Here is a 17,759-nt window from a genome sequence, read left to right on the forward strand (position 1 = left end):
GTGTGAACCACAACGAAAACATAAAGAAAAAGTTCTATTTTGTTTCACGTTTCTATCCTTAATATAACAGACTTCAGAGTCCTCAGTCACTTGATTTACATTTGCGTTTTCAGGCTGTCCACCCATCACTTTGGATGTAACAATAGACCTCTCAACAGCCTTGGCTATATCAACTGTCTCATCCAAAGAAGGATTGCGACAAGCCAACAAGCGTTCCTGAATTTTCTTAGAATAGCAATGAAATACAAACTGGTCTCTAATGTGCATATCTACATTGCTACCAAAATCACATCTTGCAGCAAGCACACGTAGATTGGCCACATATTCATCTACAGATTCATCCACAGATTGCTTACACATTGCAAAGTTAAATCTCTCAAGTAATACATTGGACTCATCTGAAAATTGTTTCCTAATCCTTTCCTTCCCTTCTATATATACATTCCATGCTACATTATCATCACTACTCCCACTAAATGGAGCAATAGTAGGTAGGTTATCAAACACACGCTGCCCAGCTACACCAAGGTGATTGAAAAGTAGAGCTAGTTTCCTAGTAGGAGAGAAATCATTTGCATCAATAGCAACTAAGTAATTTTCAAAGATTCGTATCCACTCACTCCACTTAATATCTGGTTTACCACTCCTAGGTAAGAAAGGTGGTGGTTGAACCACTAAATGATTGGAAGCCATACTATATAATTACCAGCACCTAATATATATATATACTTATTATAGATCAGAGTACAACAAATATTATAACTAAAATTCAATTAAACTGAGGCAAATAGTGGAAGTAGTGCAATTATTAAACTGCAAACAACAACAATTGCAATAATCCAAGAGAAGCGTAATCGTGGCTTTGCTGGAAAGTAGAAAACTCCAGTAATCGTGGCTTTGCTGGAAAGTAGAAAACTCCAGGAGTCATTAGGTATCTTGCCCAAAAGTTCGAACACAATTGTTTTTCTTTTTTTTTTTTTTTTATTTCTTTTCCGAAGCGACGAACATTGACAGGTTGAAGTACTCGATTTGTGTGTGTGCAGCTTAAATCCTCGCTACTTGGAGAGCGTCACGTCTCTAAGCAACTAGAGACTCGTGACGAACGCACTACGCGCACAACCGGTAACCTGGCAACCTTTGTACACAACTTCCTGGATACCGGAAAATCCCCAAAGCGACGTCACTGAAGACCATCTGTTCACGCGATTTCCGACTCGCGCCGCATCTATAGTTAGGCACTGATATTTTACAAATTCGGACAGACAGCTCACACGCGATCAAAACGACTCGCGGGCTGCAACGCTCGACCACAAAACAACAAGCATAGCTGTAATATTAATAAAATTCGAGCGCTGCGCAAATTACGTCTCCACGAAATTGCAGCTCTGTATAAAGTTATAAACCTCTCCGGTGAGTTGGTCATTAAGTGCTGGTCGGTGGGCCCTTCACAATCGATGACTCCTGACTCCAGTCTCTCAGCATTCCTTCAACACCCCACTCCTGGTACCAAATGTAGAATGGGAGTGAATATCTTTGAAATGAATCTTCTGACAACTGATTTATATTAAGAAGTTGTCATCTTTAATATGGGTCCACAACAGGCTCCAGAGACGACCGTCCACTCTGAAGATCATCCACCGAATGCCTCACCACAAGAATCTAGAACCCAACAGTAGGTTCGAGTATAACGGTATGAAACTTACAACACTTAAAAGTAAACCCCAAATAATGAAATACATAAACGAGTATGAAAGAATGATAAATGAGAATGAGATACTACTACTGTACAGCCTCCTAGTTTAGCCGATGCTGCTCTGGTAACCTACCTTTTCTATCAGCCTAAGCTGCTAGACACCTCTTCTACACTAATAAGGGATAACTGGACCTGGTGCAGAGTGTAAGTACCCCTTGGTACCACTACAAACCAGGCCAGCCTCCTACAATAACAGATCTTGTATGCTGTTGCTCATGCTTGGTGTCTGAACAGCGCCTACTGTTAAAACCTCTGTTCTTGAAACATGGGGTGAGAACATGTAACAAAGCTTAAAGACTGATTTTCACTGCAGTGGTCCCCATGGAACTAGCCTATATTGGATTTTTTTTTTTACAAGCTGTGTTTAGCCTTACGCCAGGCAAGGAGCCAAACTAGCATGGGCACCCGGGGAGGGAGGGGGGCCTATAAAGAAACAGCTCTGACGAAATGGCTCCTGCCACCCAAGCTATCTCTCTCTGCCACTTAACGGCCCTGGATGACGAGCTGAGAGAGGTAATCTATGCATAGCAGCTCCCTGGCTGGTATGCGTTTTGTTGAGTTGGTCCCGGGGAACGTCGGATATGGTACTGGGTTAACAGGTGAATAATTAGTTGGTGCCCTTAGAAGGAGGCATAATGGGTACTTATTTTGTGTAAACAGCTGGTGTTTTGGGTACCCCAGGGTGGGACTCCCTTCTGGGTTTTAATTGTATTTTACTGTAGTTATATAGAAGGTGGTATGATCAGGCACCCTCATAGGTGCTAGTCGGGAGTATGCCGCTTAATGAGCTTTGTCATTTGAAGGGTGTTTTTTGCCATTTACTTTTATTTTTCCTTTTCATTTATGTTAATATGTTGTAACGATTTTAATTAATCATGTGATAAAGATTTATACTCACTGGCTGTAACAGGGGAGGGCACCGGGGGCAGACTGTGCCAGTCCAATATCAGGGGTGCTGTGGGCAGACTGGGCCATCCCAACAGAAGGGATTACAGCTGAACGAACAGAACCAATTGGCACTGGGGGTGGACTGTACCAATCCATTATCAGGGGCGCTGAGGGCAGACTGTGCCAATACAATATCAGGGGCGCTGGGGCGGACTGTGCCAATCAAATATCAGGGCACTGGGGTCAGAGTGTACCATCCCCACAGGAGGGATTATAGGTGAAGGCACATAACAAGTGGGCACTGTGGGCAGATTCAACCCTAGCTATTATAGATGAAGGCACAGAGGTAAGTAAGGGGCACTGGGGTGGAACCAATGCAGCATCAGGGGTACCAGGGGCAGACTGTACCAATCCAATATTAGGGGCGCTGGAGGTAGACTATTCCAATCAGCTATGAGGGGTGCTGAAGGCAGACTGTACCAATACAATTTGAGGAGCCTTGAGGGCAGTTTGTACCAATCCAATATTAGGGGCCCAGAAAGTAGACTATACCAATCCAACACTAGGTGCGCCTGAGGCAGACTGTACCTATCCAATATTAGGGTTCTGAGAACAGACTGTACCAATCCAATATTAGGGGTGCTGGGAGCAGACTGTACCAATCCAATATTAGGAGCGCGGGGACAGAGTGTACCAATCCAATATTAGGGTCTCCGGTGGCAGACTGTACCAATCCAATATTAGGGTCGCCGGTGGCAGGCTGTACCAATCCAATATTTGGAGCACTGGAGGTAGGCTGTACCAATCCAATATTAGGTCATAGGGGGCAGGTGGGGCCCATCTAACATTAGCGATTATATGTAGGTGTAAATACCCAGGGCACTTTGACCAGGCTGGGTTAACCGTGACCATTAGTGTCAGGGGATCTTAGAGGCACGAGGTGAAGGCCACAGACCTGGTTATCCTGCTGATTAGAGGGAGATTAGACCGCAAGGGGAGCAGGGAGTTAGAAGGACAGGAAGGTCCACTGTTGCACCCCACCCTGTTATCACTTCCCCAACCTCTCCCAACCCCTTGGCACTACTCCTACAGTTATGAGCATCCATAAGGAAGATGGTGCTGTTTACATGCAGGAACAAGTGCCCTCACCTCTGACAGCCAGTGTTATCTTGGTCCCCTGGAGCTCTGTCTGACTTTATGTCCCCTGATGCCTGGAGCTGGTCTGGCCGGACCTGCAACCTGGATCCCTCCTGGCTGCTCTGGTTCAACAGCCAGAACTGGTTCGCCAGCCCACAGCAATGCCACAGATATTGTCCTCTTCTTTGAGCTGTCTTTGGTGTCCTACGGCGACAGTACTCAGCTGGTGATTCCCATCTTCCCAGACGCCAGCTCCAGTCACCTCAGGCTGGGCTCTTGCCTTCAGGAGGTAGCCAGTTGGATGGCCAAATGTAAATCGAAGCTTAATGAGGATAAGACTGAGGGGTTTAGGTGGTGTCAGTTACCTCCTATTGGCCTTTGGGTGGCATCTGTTAGCACCTGTTGGCTTTTGGGTGGTGTCTGTTAGCATCAAGTGGTCTTTGGGTGGTGTCTGTTACCACTTGTTGGTCTTTGAGTGGTGTCTGTTAGCGCCTTTTCGTCTTTGGGTGGTGTCTTTTAGCATCCGTTGGTCTTTGGATGGTGTCTGTTAGCGCCTGTTGGTCTTTGGATGGTGTTTGTTAGCTTCTGTTGGTCTTCAGATGGTGTCTGTTAGCGTCCGTTGGTCTTTGGATGGTGTTTGTTAGCGCCCATTTGTCTTTGGGTAGTGTCTGTTACCGCCTGGTGGTCTTTGGGTGGTGTCTGTTAGCATCCATTGGTCTTTAGGTGGTCTCTGTTAGTGCCCATTGGTCTTTGGATGGTGTCTATTAGCACCGGTTGGCCTTTGGGTGGTGTCTGTTAGGGTCCAATGGTCTTTGGGTGGTGTCTGTTACTGCCCATTGGTGTTTGGGTGGTGTCTGCCAGTGCCTGTTCATTTGTGTGTGGTGTCTATTAGCACCCGTTGGTCTTTAGATGGTGTCTGTTAGCCCCCGTTGGTATTAGGGAGGTGTCTGTTACTGCCTGTTGGCCTTTGGGTGGTGTCTGTTAGCATCTGATTGTCTTTGGTTGGCGTCTGTTAGTTCCCGTTGGTTTTTGGGTGGTGTCTGTTACTGCCCATTGGTCTTTGGGTGGTGTTTGTTAGTGTCCATTGGTCTTTGGGTGGTGTCTGTTAGTGTTCATTGGTGTTTGGCTGGTGTCTGTTAGCGCTTATTGGTCTTTGGGTGGTGTCTGTTAGCGCCTGTTGTTTTTTGGGTGGTGTTGGTTACCGCCCATTGGTCTTTGGGTGGTGTCTGCTAGTAACCATTGGTCTTTGGGTGGTGTCTGTTAGCACTTGTTGGTCTTTGGGTGGTGTCTTTTACCACCCGTTGGTCTTTGGGTGGTGTCTGTTAGCGCCTGTCCGTCTTTGGGTGGTGTCTGTTACTGCCCGATGGTCTTTGGATGGTGTCTGTTAGTGCCCATTGGTCTTTGGTTTGTGTCTGTTAGTGTCCGTTGGTCTTTGGGTGGTGTTTGTTAGTGTCCGATGGTCTTTGGGTGGTGTCTATTACTTCCTGTCCGCCTTTGGGTGGTGTCTGTTATAGTCCAATGGTATTTGGGTGGTGTCTGTTAGCGCCCATTGGTTTTTGGGTGGTGCCTGTTACTGCCCATTGGTCTTTGGGTGGTGTCTGTCAGTGCCCATTGGTCTTTGGATGGTGTCTGTTAGCATCTGTTGATCTGTGGGTGGTGGCTGTTAGTGCCTGTTGGTCTTTGGGTGGTGTCTATTAGCGTCCATTGGTCTCTGGGTGGTGTCTGTTATCGCCCACTGGTCTTTGGCTGGTGTCTGTTAGAGCCATTGGTATTTAGGTGGTGTCTGTTAGCACCTGATGGCCTTTGGGTGGTGTCTGTTACCGTCCGTTGGTGTTTGGGTGGTGTCTGTTAGCATGTTTTCATCTTTGAATGATGCCTGTTAGCGCCAGTTGGTCTTTGGGGTGTCTGTTAGCTTCTCTTGGTCTTTAGATGGTGTCTGCTAGCGTCTTTTGGTCTTTGGATCATGTCTCTTAACGCCTGTTGGTCTTTGAGGGTATCTGTTAGCGTCTGTTGGTCTTTGGATGATGTCTGTTAGCATCTGTTGGCCTTTGGGTGGTGTCTGTTAGCACCTGTTAGCCTTTAGGTGGTGTCTGTTACCATCTGTTGGTCTTTGAGTGATGTCTGTTAGTGCCTCTGCATCTTTGGGTGGTGTTTGATAGCGTCCATTGGTCTTTGGATGGTGTCTGTTAGCGCCTGGTGGTCTTTGGGGGGTGTTTGTTAGCATCTGATAGTCTTTGGATGGTGTCTGTTAGCACCCGTTGATCTTTGTATCTGTTAGCGCCTGTTGGTCTTTTGGTGGTGTCTGTTAGTGTCCTTTGAACTTTGAGTGGTGTCTGTTAGAACCTGTTGGCCTTTGGGTTGTTTCTGTTAGCACCTGTTGGCCTTTGGGTGTCTGTTACTGACCTTAGGTCTTTGGGTGGTGTTTGTTAGCATCCAATGGTCTTTGCCTGGTGTCTGTTAGCACATGTTGGCTTTTGGGTGGTGTCTGTTAGTGCCTGTTGGTCTTTTGGTGCTGTCTGTTAGTGTCAGTTGATCTTTGAGTGGTGTCTGTTAGCACCTGTTGGCCTTTGGGTGGTGTCTGTTACTGCCCTTAGGTCTTTGGGTGGTGTTTGTTAGCTCCTGCGGGTTTTTGGGTGGTGTCTTTTACTGTCCATTGGCCTTTTGGGTGGTGTCTGTTAGTGCCCATTGGTCTTTGGGTGATGTTTGTTGGCATCCATTGGTCTTTGGGTAGTGTCTATTAGTGACTGTTAGCATTTATTGGTCTTTAGGGTGTGTCTGTTTGTGTTTATTGGTCCTTGGCTGGTGTCTGTTAGCCCCCATTGGTTTTTGGGTGGTGTCTGTTAGTGACTGTTGGTCTTTGGGTGGTGTCTGTTGGTGTCCATGGGTCTTTGGAGGTGTCTATTAGTGCCCGTTGGTCTTTGGGTGGTGTACGTTAGCGTCCATTGGTCTTTGGGTGGTGTCTGTTAGCACCTGTTGGTCTTTGATTGGTGTCTGTTAACATCCATTTGTCTTTGGGTGGTGTCTTTTAGCAGATGTTTGTCTTTGGGTGTTGTCTGTCAGTGTCCATTAGCTTATAGCTGCCTCACAGCTCTAGTTGATCTTTAAGTTCCATGTAGATTCAGTTAAAGTCCGACAGTTTGGATCTCTGGAGGTCTTTAAGTATAGGATGTGTTTGTTTTGGGGTTTCTGTGTCTGTCAGTTGTACTTTGGTATGTGACAATGTTGAGGAGTCTTTGACTGTCTGATGTTGTCTGAGGCTAGCTGGATGTCTGATATTGCCAGGTGGTCTTTGGGTGTCTGATATTCTCCAGTTGTACCTGCATACCCAATCTCTAGGAGCTGGACAGTGATTTTTTTTTCTTTGGGTGTCAGTCCTTTTGGTGTATGATAATATTAGATGATTTTAATGTGCTTGCTTATGACTGTTGAACTCAAAGGTGGTCCTGAAATTACAACGAGACATCCTCAGGCTCTGATGTGGTTGGTATTGGTTATTATGTGGTTGGTCCTGATGTGGTTGGTTGTCAATGATGCTGTGGGTTCAACATTCGTCATAGGCCCTGATGTAGTTGGTATTGGTTATTATCTGGTCCTGATTTGGTTGGTTGTGAATGACACTGTGATCCAAACATTTTTCCTAGGCCCTGATGTGGTTGGCTGTTGTTCTGTGGCAGTGCTAGTGTTACTGTGTGGGGTCCATGTGCCTTGTGGGTTCTGCTTCTGTGCACTGGGAGTTAGGGTCACATGCGTAGCATGTTCTCTGCCTCCTGGGACATTTAGTGGTGCTACGCAGTGTCCATGGGGGATGATGGAGGGGGCCGGGTGGGGTGGAGGGTTGTATTTCACATTGGTGGAATGGGGTCTAATACCACAGCCCACTTACTAACCACACGGCTCTCTTTGTTGAACTGATTTCACAAGGTCTTAGCTAGGTCAATCAGTCAAGGCTCTCTCCAGCAGATGCCAGAGGGCAGGGAAGACAGATGATGTAAGTCCCATAATAAACTTGAGGTCAAGACAAAGCTTTTCCACAAAAATTTAAAAAGCATTTATGTGCCTAGTGGGGTTCTTCTGGCAATGTTACCAGAGTGCAGGGTCATGGCGTCCTCAGGGTAAGTCCAGGAACTCTCAGAGCCCACGCCTTTCTATGAGCTATGTTGACTCATGACAGTCAATGGTGCGGAGGCACCAGTCAGAGTGCTGCTATGCGTCATGTCTGCTGTGGTCAGGGCACCGGAATTATGTGCCTGAGGATGAACAAATGATGCAGCACTGTTAACTAAATTAATGTAGCATGGTTAACTAAATTATGCAGAACCAAACACAAATTATGCGGCGTAATGTGACACATTTTATGGGAGTATTACTTCACTATTTTGACATTTTTACAATGTTAACACTTTCTGTCTGGGAAGACTGACACTGCATTAGTACAAGACTGAAGTACTGATCTTAGGCAGCAGATCACATGGAATGACACCTGGTGGCCATCAGACCTGGGACCCGCACCCACTCACTCCGACCAAGCCAGAAACCTCGGAATCAACATTGACAATAAGCTCACCAAGAAATCCCAGATCAATGCTGTCTCCTCCGTCTTCTTCTTCACTTTGCGCATGCTACATAAGATCTTCAAGTGGCTAGCCCTACACAGAAGACGCACCGTGACACAGGCCCTCATCACCAGCCGACTGGTCTACGCTAATGCCCTCTACATAGGAATCACCACAGACCTCCTATAGAGACTTCAGATCACACAGAACGCCGCAGCCAGACTCATCCTTGGCCGTCCTCGACGAACCCACATCACACCGCACCTCAGGCAACTCCACTGGCTCCCCATACAGAAGAGATGCCAGTTCAAGCTGTTGACTCACGCACAGAAGGCTCTACACAACCAATGACCCGCGTACATGAACCACCACCTGAACTTCCACCAACTGTCCAGAAGACTACACTCTGCCTCCCTTTCACTTGCCCATACTCCCCGCATCTACCGAAGCAGACGTGGAGGATGCTCCTTCTCTCACGTCACATCCAAAACCTGCAACAGCCTCCCCATGCACCTCCGGCCCATCACCTCACTTCCAGAACTCCGAATGGCCCTCCAGACCTGGCTGTTTGAATAAGCCTCTTGGACCTGCGAACGCCTGGATACCCTAGTGGGTGATTAGCCATGCTTTATATATCCCTATTAATTGATTAATTGATTATCCATGTAACTACTAAATGGGGCAACCAGCAAAAAAAAGGTGGTCTGTCACCGGGCGATAAGGGGCCTGCCACTTCATGGCAAAACATGTAGCAATGCTTTTAGTGACTTTTCAACGGCTTGGTCCAGAAACCATTTTTTGTGTTAAAATCTGCGCATTCTGCATCGGACGATGGATGGTGTGTTGTGTGCCACAGATGCATAATTATGTAGAAAGTGCAGCTGCTGCAGAATCACAGAAGTCCAGTGGCTGTGGCTGTGGGATGTCTGGCCCTCGCCCTAGTTTCCCAGTGACTATAGGTAGAAGTAGAGATACATCACTGGGTGTGAGCCCCAGTGGCTGAAATCATCAAAACCGTCAAAAAGTCTAATTAGTCCAAAGCTCACCACAGAAAATCAAGTCATTGTGCCCAGATAATGGGACTACCACAGAAATGTTAAATGTATTTGGGGGACCTTGGGCATAGCTCAGAGAGGACCAGTCACTGAATTCAGTGAAGGGAGACCACTGGTGCTGGATAAGGGCAAGCACCCAGGACATTCCCGCTGGAGCTACCATACATACCTACCACTATTTCACAAATAGCCACTCCTGGGCTCACAGGGTCCACTTGGTCACCAGTCATCGGTGTAGGGGACTGGCCCTCTATGTAGTGTGCAAAACTAGGCACAGTGTGCAGGGGGTCTAGGCAACCACACGTTGGTTTCCAGAGGCAAAAATCAGATCACCTAATGCTCCAATTTTTGAGGTAGCTGGTCGAGCAGTTAGGCCAATCTAGGAGGAGCGCTAAGCATTTGTTGTACTCTCAGTATCAATTATGCACCACACACACACTCAAGGAATAACTCAAGACCAATTTTAAAAAACTACTTCAGATTTTTATATAATTTTTAAGACCAAGATGGTCAAGATACGTTAAGCACTTTTTGAGGTAAGATTTTTCAAAGTTTTAATAAAGTTAATCTTTCTGTATGTAATTACCCACCATAAGAATCAATAGGAAATCACTTTTAAAAATGCATTAAATTAAAAATCGTACAATTGGGTTACCACTTTCTTCTTTTGCAGGATGGTCGAAGCAGACAGAGGGCACCTTGTGCCAGCTGAAGAGCCTCGGGTGGCTCCGCTTCTGCAGGGGGCAGAGCGGGAAAGTCTCTTGGCACAGACACAGAGTCATACCTGTCTTTTTCTTGCACAGGTGCCATTTTGCCAGCCTAGTGCCAATGCAGGCATCATTGCACCATGGTGCCAGGGTGTCTGTGTTGCATGCAGGAATGTTTTTGTGCAGAAAGGGGCACCTTCCTGCACAAAAAACATCCAGGGAGGCCTTTTCCGATTTCTAAGTGTGCTGCAGAATGCAGCACACATAGAAAGAATTAAAAAACAAGGATAAAGATATTTCTTCTACTTTCACCTCCCTTGGGGAGGCGTAAGGTTTTGACGTATCCCCAGGTTTACATGGTCGTCAAAATCCATGGATGTTTTGAATGAACATTGACGCTTTCGGACAGGATTGCGTTATGTGCAGGTGATGTCCTTTTCTTTCTTACTGACCCGGCAGCCTCGGGACCCCGTATCCTGCAGACTCTCCAGATATTCGGCAAGACATCAGGACTATACATAAACACAGCAAAACCTACACTGTTTCCGGTGGGAGGCGATGTAAGCAGCCTGTGATGTGCATCCGGATTGACTCTGGCTACAGAGGGATTTAAAAACTTGGAGGTATATGTCTCCCCAGATCCCGGTGTGCTGATCTCAATCTTGCTCCGGCATCAAGGAAGAGCTAAGAGCCTGGTCTTCTCTGCCGCTCTCTTTGCTAGGAAGATCGCCAATCTTTAAAATGATCTCCCTGCCCCAGTTATTATACCAACTGCAGAACTACCGTTACATTATTCCTACTTTCTGGTTTGGTCAGGTTAATGAGACACTGAGGAGCTTTCTGTGGGCGGGAGGAGCCACTCGTGTTGCCCTTCCGACTTGTTTCCAGTCCACATACTGTGGGTGCATTGCTGCTACTATGCTGCATCTCACTTACTGATCTGATTCTAAACGACTGGTGGTACAGATCCCAAATGGATCCAGCTTATGCGCTGGAGTGGTGGGTTATGGGTGATACCCCCCTTCTTGAATACCTTTACAGTGCTGAGAAAATGGGGTCGATTCCCCCATCGACTGGGGTCATTATAGGTACCTTGCTGTGAACTTTTCTGCAGTTGGGATCGTGTAAAAAGCGAATACATTGGACAATCTTAAGATGCAGCTCAGCCCGTGGCCAACTTGCTCTCCTAGATGGGTTCCGGTGTTGGGATGATATAGGCATCTTCACCTTGGGGGATGTCATACATTGAAGTCATTTCAAGAATTACAAGATGAATACCAACTACACTGTAGCCAATTTTACCGTTACTAACAATTCCACCATGCCATTTCCCCGTATATCCGAGATCTTCAAGAGGGGCCAGAGTTTAGCCTATTAGAAGGTACCCTTCTTTTGGGAGACCTCGGCACCCATAAACTCACCAAGATATATCAATCCCTGATCACATATAGCACCACCACGCTATAGACATTGCGGGAGGCCTGGGCAGCGGATATTGATCATCTGGACCATGATGATTGGATGGAGGCCCTGGGGGCTCCCAGAGGGGCTGCAATATCAGCTCGCCTCGGCTTAATACAATTTAAGTACCTCCATGGGGCCTACTTCACTCCGCATCAACTTTGACGCATGAGTGTGATCAGTTCCCCAGACTGCCTTGGTTGCGGAACCGACGAGGGCACTTTCTACCATGCAGTATGGAGCTGCATGGTGCTGACACGTCCTTTGAGGGGGTGACATCCTGCCTAGGGGAGGTCCTCTCCTGGGTCATCCCACTAACCACTAAGCTAATACTTCATCACTGCACAGATGAAATAGGAGGATAGAAACCACATTTGTTATTCCTTGGCCTTACTCCGGCAAAGAGAGATATAGCCCAATCATTGGAAGGCGGTGTCAACCCATTCCTTTGGACTCTGGAAGTCCGTGATGGACGATTGTATGGAGCTGAAGGCAGTGGTGTTTCAGGCTAGGGGAAAAAATGTCAATATATGGCAGCGGCGGGCGGACTACAGGGCCATAATCTTGGCTCCAGTCCGTTCTCGTGACTCCCTGCAGAAGTGAAACATTATTGACATATACCATAAGCGACAGGGCTGTGGATGCTATACGTTGCCTTCTTCTGGATATTTTAATACTGTATGTTATTTGGGCGGGTGATGTCAATGGAATGTGCAGGTTCTGGTGTTGTGGGTCTCTGTGGGAGCGATTTATGTAAATCTTTCTGTAACAGTGAGGCCCTACGGCCATGCTCTATTCCTAAAATCAATAAAATCTGTTTTGAAAAAAAAAAATCCATGGATGTTGCGTAGGAACACCCACTGCAACGCCCATGGAACGCCTACTCAACGCAGTGCAAGTCGCTACTCCAGATTAATGAGGCCATTCAAAGCCACACAAAGTGGCTTTGTGTGGCGTCATAAATCTGACTTAGAGTCTTGCATCATGCATGTACCACTTTGCGGGGTGCAAACATGACGCAACACTCTTGTAAATATGCCCCTAAGTTGGTCCACGGGCCCAGAGGGAATGGTGGAATGCTGAGACCTGTTCCTGGGAAGGCCTCTCTGCACTGGTGCCAGACACGTTTTAAGGTGTGGGCAGAGTAGGCAGTTGCCCAGGGTCCCCATCTTCCAAGGACCCCTCTGGGAGAGATATTTTTCTCCACCCTTCTCTGTTTCTCTACTTCCACCTCTCCATTGCACTCTGCCTCCCTCCGTCTGCCGCAGACTTTTTGTCTCTGAATATTTTACATTTAATATTGTTGGGCATCATGCAGCCTTCAACAGCAAGAAAAGGTAATAAAGTGGAAAGTTGTTCTTAACAGTGGGCCCAATCTATGACTTGCCCCATGCCCCAAAATCCTGAAGATGGCACTGGCCGGTGCAGCTAAGCTCCTCCCAGGGCCCCAGAGAACGTCCAACTAGTGGCTTAAGGTGGCTATTATTCATCCTCCGGGGCTACCAAATGTCCTTCGTAAATTGAAAACCCCTCCAATTCCAGCATGGTGCATTCCACAGGCTTCCCTCTAGAGTCTTTGTAGGAGAGAAGGGAAGAATCACTGAATGTTCCATTTGAGGATTGAGGGAGGTGCCCAGACACCCCAGGCTAGGCACCTCCGTAGCTAGGCAACACTGATGGCGGGAGAAGGGGCGTAACTATCACTGGAGAGGCAGGACCCACTGAACCCTCATAATTTCTATATTTTACTACCGATCCATAGCTCAGGGGCCCATATTTCATGCTTGTGCTAAGGAGCAGAGAACCCTTGCTGAGCCAGGAGCCAGGGGGCTCTGGTGCTGATGCCCCCTAGAAGCTCTGACTTGTCTGAATATGGATATAGATTAAACTGTCCTCTGGGCATCTATGGGGTCTCTAAGGCAGATTGTCACACCCACAAGCAAGTCAAAGGCATCTTGATGGGGAAGCCGCCATTTTGTGCAGCTTTCACTGTGTCCACCAGAGGGCACCAGTCATCTGGCACGTGGCCTCCCAGCCAAGCATTGCACAGGACATACGTTCTTCATAAATAAAACCAGGGGCTTAGCTTCAGGGGGTATTTTGGGGGTGTTACACTCCCAATAAATGTTTTTGTAGTAAATATTTGGGTTCGGGTGCTCTCAGTCGGGTATGGTGAGGTGTCTGTCGGGTTTCACCAGGGATTTTTTCAGACATAGACACTCTCTCTCTGTTCTGAAGGTCTTTAAAATGTTGGTTCATTTGGAAAGTGTGCATGCTTCTTTTTCCCAGCCCTTCCAGGCTCCTTCATGCCCTGCTAGTTGTTTAATTGTACTTGAACATAATATGTCAGAGTGATTGGTGGAAATTTTTAAGCTTGCAGCACCCCCCCCCCCCAAATGTTACTGACCAAGCTAGCCCCCCCCCAATAAAACCTTGTAGACACATTCGAGGGAAGCTGAATTTATAGGGACATGTCTGTGAGACCCTTCCTGGCCAGGGTGCAGCTGAAAGAGGGTATGTCCTACACTAGAATCAAGTCAGCAGTCCCACATAATGTGACATAAGGGAACAGTAGCCGTGATTGGCTATTGATGGGGGTACAATTCGGGTGCTCTCCCTAAACCAGCAGAGCTAGTAGAAGGTCAGCAAAAATATGGCCCCCCGGAACATTCCTAGTAGAATAAGTTATTGTCTAGTCGTGTGCTCTGATGGTGTAGGAAGCTGGCTCTTTATATGGTATATGAAAATGAGGTACACCGTGCAAAGACTCCAGGGGTTCCCTTACTAGTGGACAGGGGCTTGCTCTAGCAATCCCAAGGTGCTCTCTTAGGGGGTAGTGTGGTTGAACAGCCTTAGGCTTATCAGAGAGGAGTGTGAGACATCTGCAAATACACACAGTCAATAAATGAGACACACAAATCAGGAAGGAGATTCAAACCAATCTACAAAATTAACAAATATCTTTATAGATTTGTAGGCACCAGAATTAATACAATCAGGTAAGTACATTTTGCAGAAGAAATTCTTACAGTTTTGAAAAGTCAACAGTGCAATTTTCTGATGCTGCAGTGTTAACCTATGGAGGAAAAACATATATGGCAAACAGGGAATCAGCAATGACTTACAGGACCAATCTTCCAGACTTGAGGTGAGAATGATGCAGGATCCTAGGCAACACCAGCAGATCACCTCGGGCAGCACTGGGGCGGCAGGGTGCAGGGGTGCAGTTCAGCATCGGTTGCCCTGTTGAAGTCAATAGAGATCGGTCCGGTCAGAAAGGCACTTCAGGCAGGGACTGCAGGACCAGTCGGTGTGAACCAACAAGAGGGTTTCAATCTTCAGATGCTCAGGGACGTGGGGACACCTTTGGTCCTCCTCTCTTGGGTCTGGGGCAGCCAGCTGCAGAGTTGTCCTTAGGCGTTGGGTTCCTGTCTCTGGAGTGGTTGTGGTGGAGGTGGCCTGCAGAAAGAGGCTGCAGGTGTGGCCTAGGGTCCAGTAGGACCCAAACAACAAGTGGGCTCAGGTCTCACAAGGCTGGGGGATGTAGGGACAACCTTGGTTCTCTTCTGCTCAGTCCGGTGTGGATGGGTGCAGAGTTGCCCTAAGGCATCGGGTCTTTGTCTGCTGGTAACTTGTGGTAGAGGGGACCTGCACACAGAGGCTGCAAGTGTTGTCTGGAAGATCACAGTGGGGAGACCCAAGGTGGACTTTGTCTCTGGAGATTCTGGGGTCCACGTTGGCACTATTGGCCCACTTTGACTTGGGCTAGGGGGCACGGTGCAGTGGTGCTTTCTGGTGTTGGGTTTTGGTGGTCCAGAATCCTCTCAGTTGTTTTGGTGCCTGCAGGATGCAGAGAAGCAGCTCCGTCACTCCACAGGAGTTCCTGGTGCTGGGGTGAAGACTGGCAGTCCTCCCGGGCTTTTAGAGGCACAAGCAGTTTCAGGACGAGGTTTTTAGGGTCGAGCCTGCGTTGCATGCGCTCGCGCATGCGTATCACAGCGAGAAGCTTTAGTGTTTAGAAAAAGCCTCGGAGCCCTGTCGACATCACGTCAGTGTGTTTCATTGGTTCGTGGGCTTGCCTAGTAAAATCCACTTGATTTCATTAGTGTAAGGCAAGCATATGTCATGCCTTTTCCGGTGGCTAGCCCTCCTCGAGCGCAGCGACCTAGTACAGAAAACATGCAAGGCTCTCTGTTTTCTGTCGGATCGTGGACTACTTTTTCTCTATTTTCCTAGCGCGATTTCGCTTGGCAGAAGTCGAGCACTTTACGCAGTTAATTTCACTTTTTCAGCTTACGTACATAAAAGCACTTTTGCCGATAGGTGAAAAGTCGGGTTAGGAGTTTACAACGCGATCAGCTCTAACATGAGGAAACGCAAGACCCGTTGCATTGCAAATGCTTGTTTGTTGTTGCAGTTGTTGAAGTCAGCAGACAGGCTGGCAGGATAAGTGCAGAGTCAGTCACTGGTCTTCATTTCCTTCCTGTTGCATCTCTGGAGTGACCTTCTTCTTTCTTCTGGTCAGCAGGATCTGATTTCCTGGTACCAGGGGCTCCCCTAAATACTGAATTTAGGGGCATTGGGGGAATGTAGAGTAGAACCCAATGTGCTAATTATCCCTGGGGTCACTATGCCCCCTATATGACCACTCCTTGTGGGAAGTGGGCATAAAACTGTCCTAGAGTTCCTAGTTCTGCCAACACCAATAGACTTAGAAATGTTGCATCCACATCAGACAGCTAACATCAGGGTGGAACTGACTTAAGAGTGGGCACACCTTTATGAACTAATTATCCCACCTGTCCAGTTGCCAAATGGGCCCTGTGCCAGGGGGGTCAGCATCTCCCTTCTGAGGGAAGGCAGATCTGCATTCCAAGGGGGGTGGGCCTCTTTGAAGCCCCCTACCTTGGAATGCAGATTTGAGAGGTCATCCTGTTTGGAGGGTGCAGGCTTTGTTCCTGACCCCCAAGAGCAGAGGCTGTCACCCTTGGGGGTCGGAAACCTGTCTGTTGGTGGCAGGCTAGTTAAAACTAGTCAGCCAGCACATGGGTAGATGGTAGGTTTTTTCAGGGGGCACCTCTAAGGTGCCCTCTAGGTGCATGTATTAATAAATCCATCACTGGAATTGGTCAGTTATTAATACGAGATGTTTGATACCAAGCACTGATGTTGTCGGTCATTGGTAATGAGGTGGCACCGGACTGACAACTCTGTCTTAGGCTCAGAAGTGGTCCTAGGGATCAGCCTCAAGGCCTAATATGAACACTCATTGATGCTGTGGTGCTCAGGTGGTGTTTTTAGAGATGGGTCAATGTCTGACCCTGAAGTCGTCAGTCGTGGGTGCTGTGGTGACAGCGGGTGGAGGTTAGTCTCTGTCCATGATGTGGTCCTTCAGCTGTACTTTGGCGGTTAGGGGTGGTCTGTCTCAGTCCATGATATGGACAGTCATTGCTCTTGTGGTTTTCCATGGGGTGGTCCATAATTGTGAGGAAATACGTGTATTATATGGTGTGGTTCTGTAACCTCACTGTTTAATTCACTATCAACCCCTTTTGGACCAATCAGATTTTATTTGTTTATCCTTAGCTCAACCCTGGGTAGCTGTGGCTCTGAACAGTCAGGCTTACTCAAAGTAACACGTGTGAAGCATTTAAACAGCACCAAAACAACTGAAAGAGAAAGAGACAAAACTCTCAATAAATCAACACCAATTTATAAAAACAGATTGTATTTTTATGAATTTATGAACACCAAAATAAAAAAGGTCCTCCTGAGGGTTCAAGAGATATTGATTTTACAAGAAACACCAAATCAGGACTTTTCACTTAACCCTGAGTAAGCACAGGCAAATTCAACAAATTTGACACTTAGAAGCATTTTCAAGAAAAGCTTTAGCAAGTTGGTTTGTGGGAGCCAATCGAGGGGATCAGCAAGGTCCAAAGAAAGTTACCTCCTCGAGAAAAGCAGTCTTCAGTCTAGTTGCAGCGTTAGTAGCTCCTTGCCTTTAAGTCTATGGAGGGGTCCTGATGCAAGAGAAATCGGATGATGAAGATACTGAAATATGAAGAATATGCTGTGCATTCAACTGGGGTCTTCCTGAGGCTACTCCTCGGTCCACTGTCCTGATGAGTTAATTCTGGCCATAGGGGTTGAAGTCTTCTACGGGTCAACAGAAGTCCAGTCACCACATCGGATTTAGCAGTTT

At 47.4% G+C, this 17,759-nt stretch overlaps 1 protein-coding gene across 1 annotated transcript in view; it reads left to right on the forward strand.

Annotated features, from left to right (window-relative positions):
• LOC138283005 (riboflavin transporter 2-like) overlaps positions 1-17,759 on the forward strand; it is a 156,040-nt gene that overhangs the window by 21,899 nt on the left and 116,382 nt on the right. The gene's annotated exons all lie outside the window — the stretch shown is intronic.

The sequence above is a fragment of the Pleurodeles waltl genome, chromosome 2_2 (genome assembly GCF_031143425.1).
Source record: "Pleurodeles waltl isolate 20211129_DDA chromosome 2_2, aPleWal1.hap1.20221129, whole genome shotgun sequence".
Lineage (NCBI taxonomy): Eukaryota > Metazoa > Chordata > Amphibia > Caudata > Salamandridae > Pleurodeles > Pleurodeles waltl.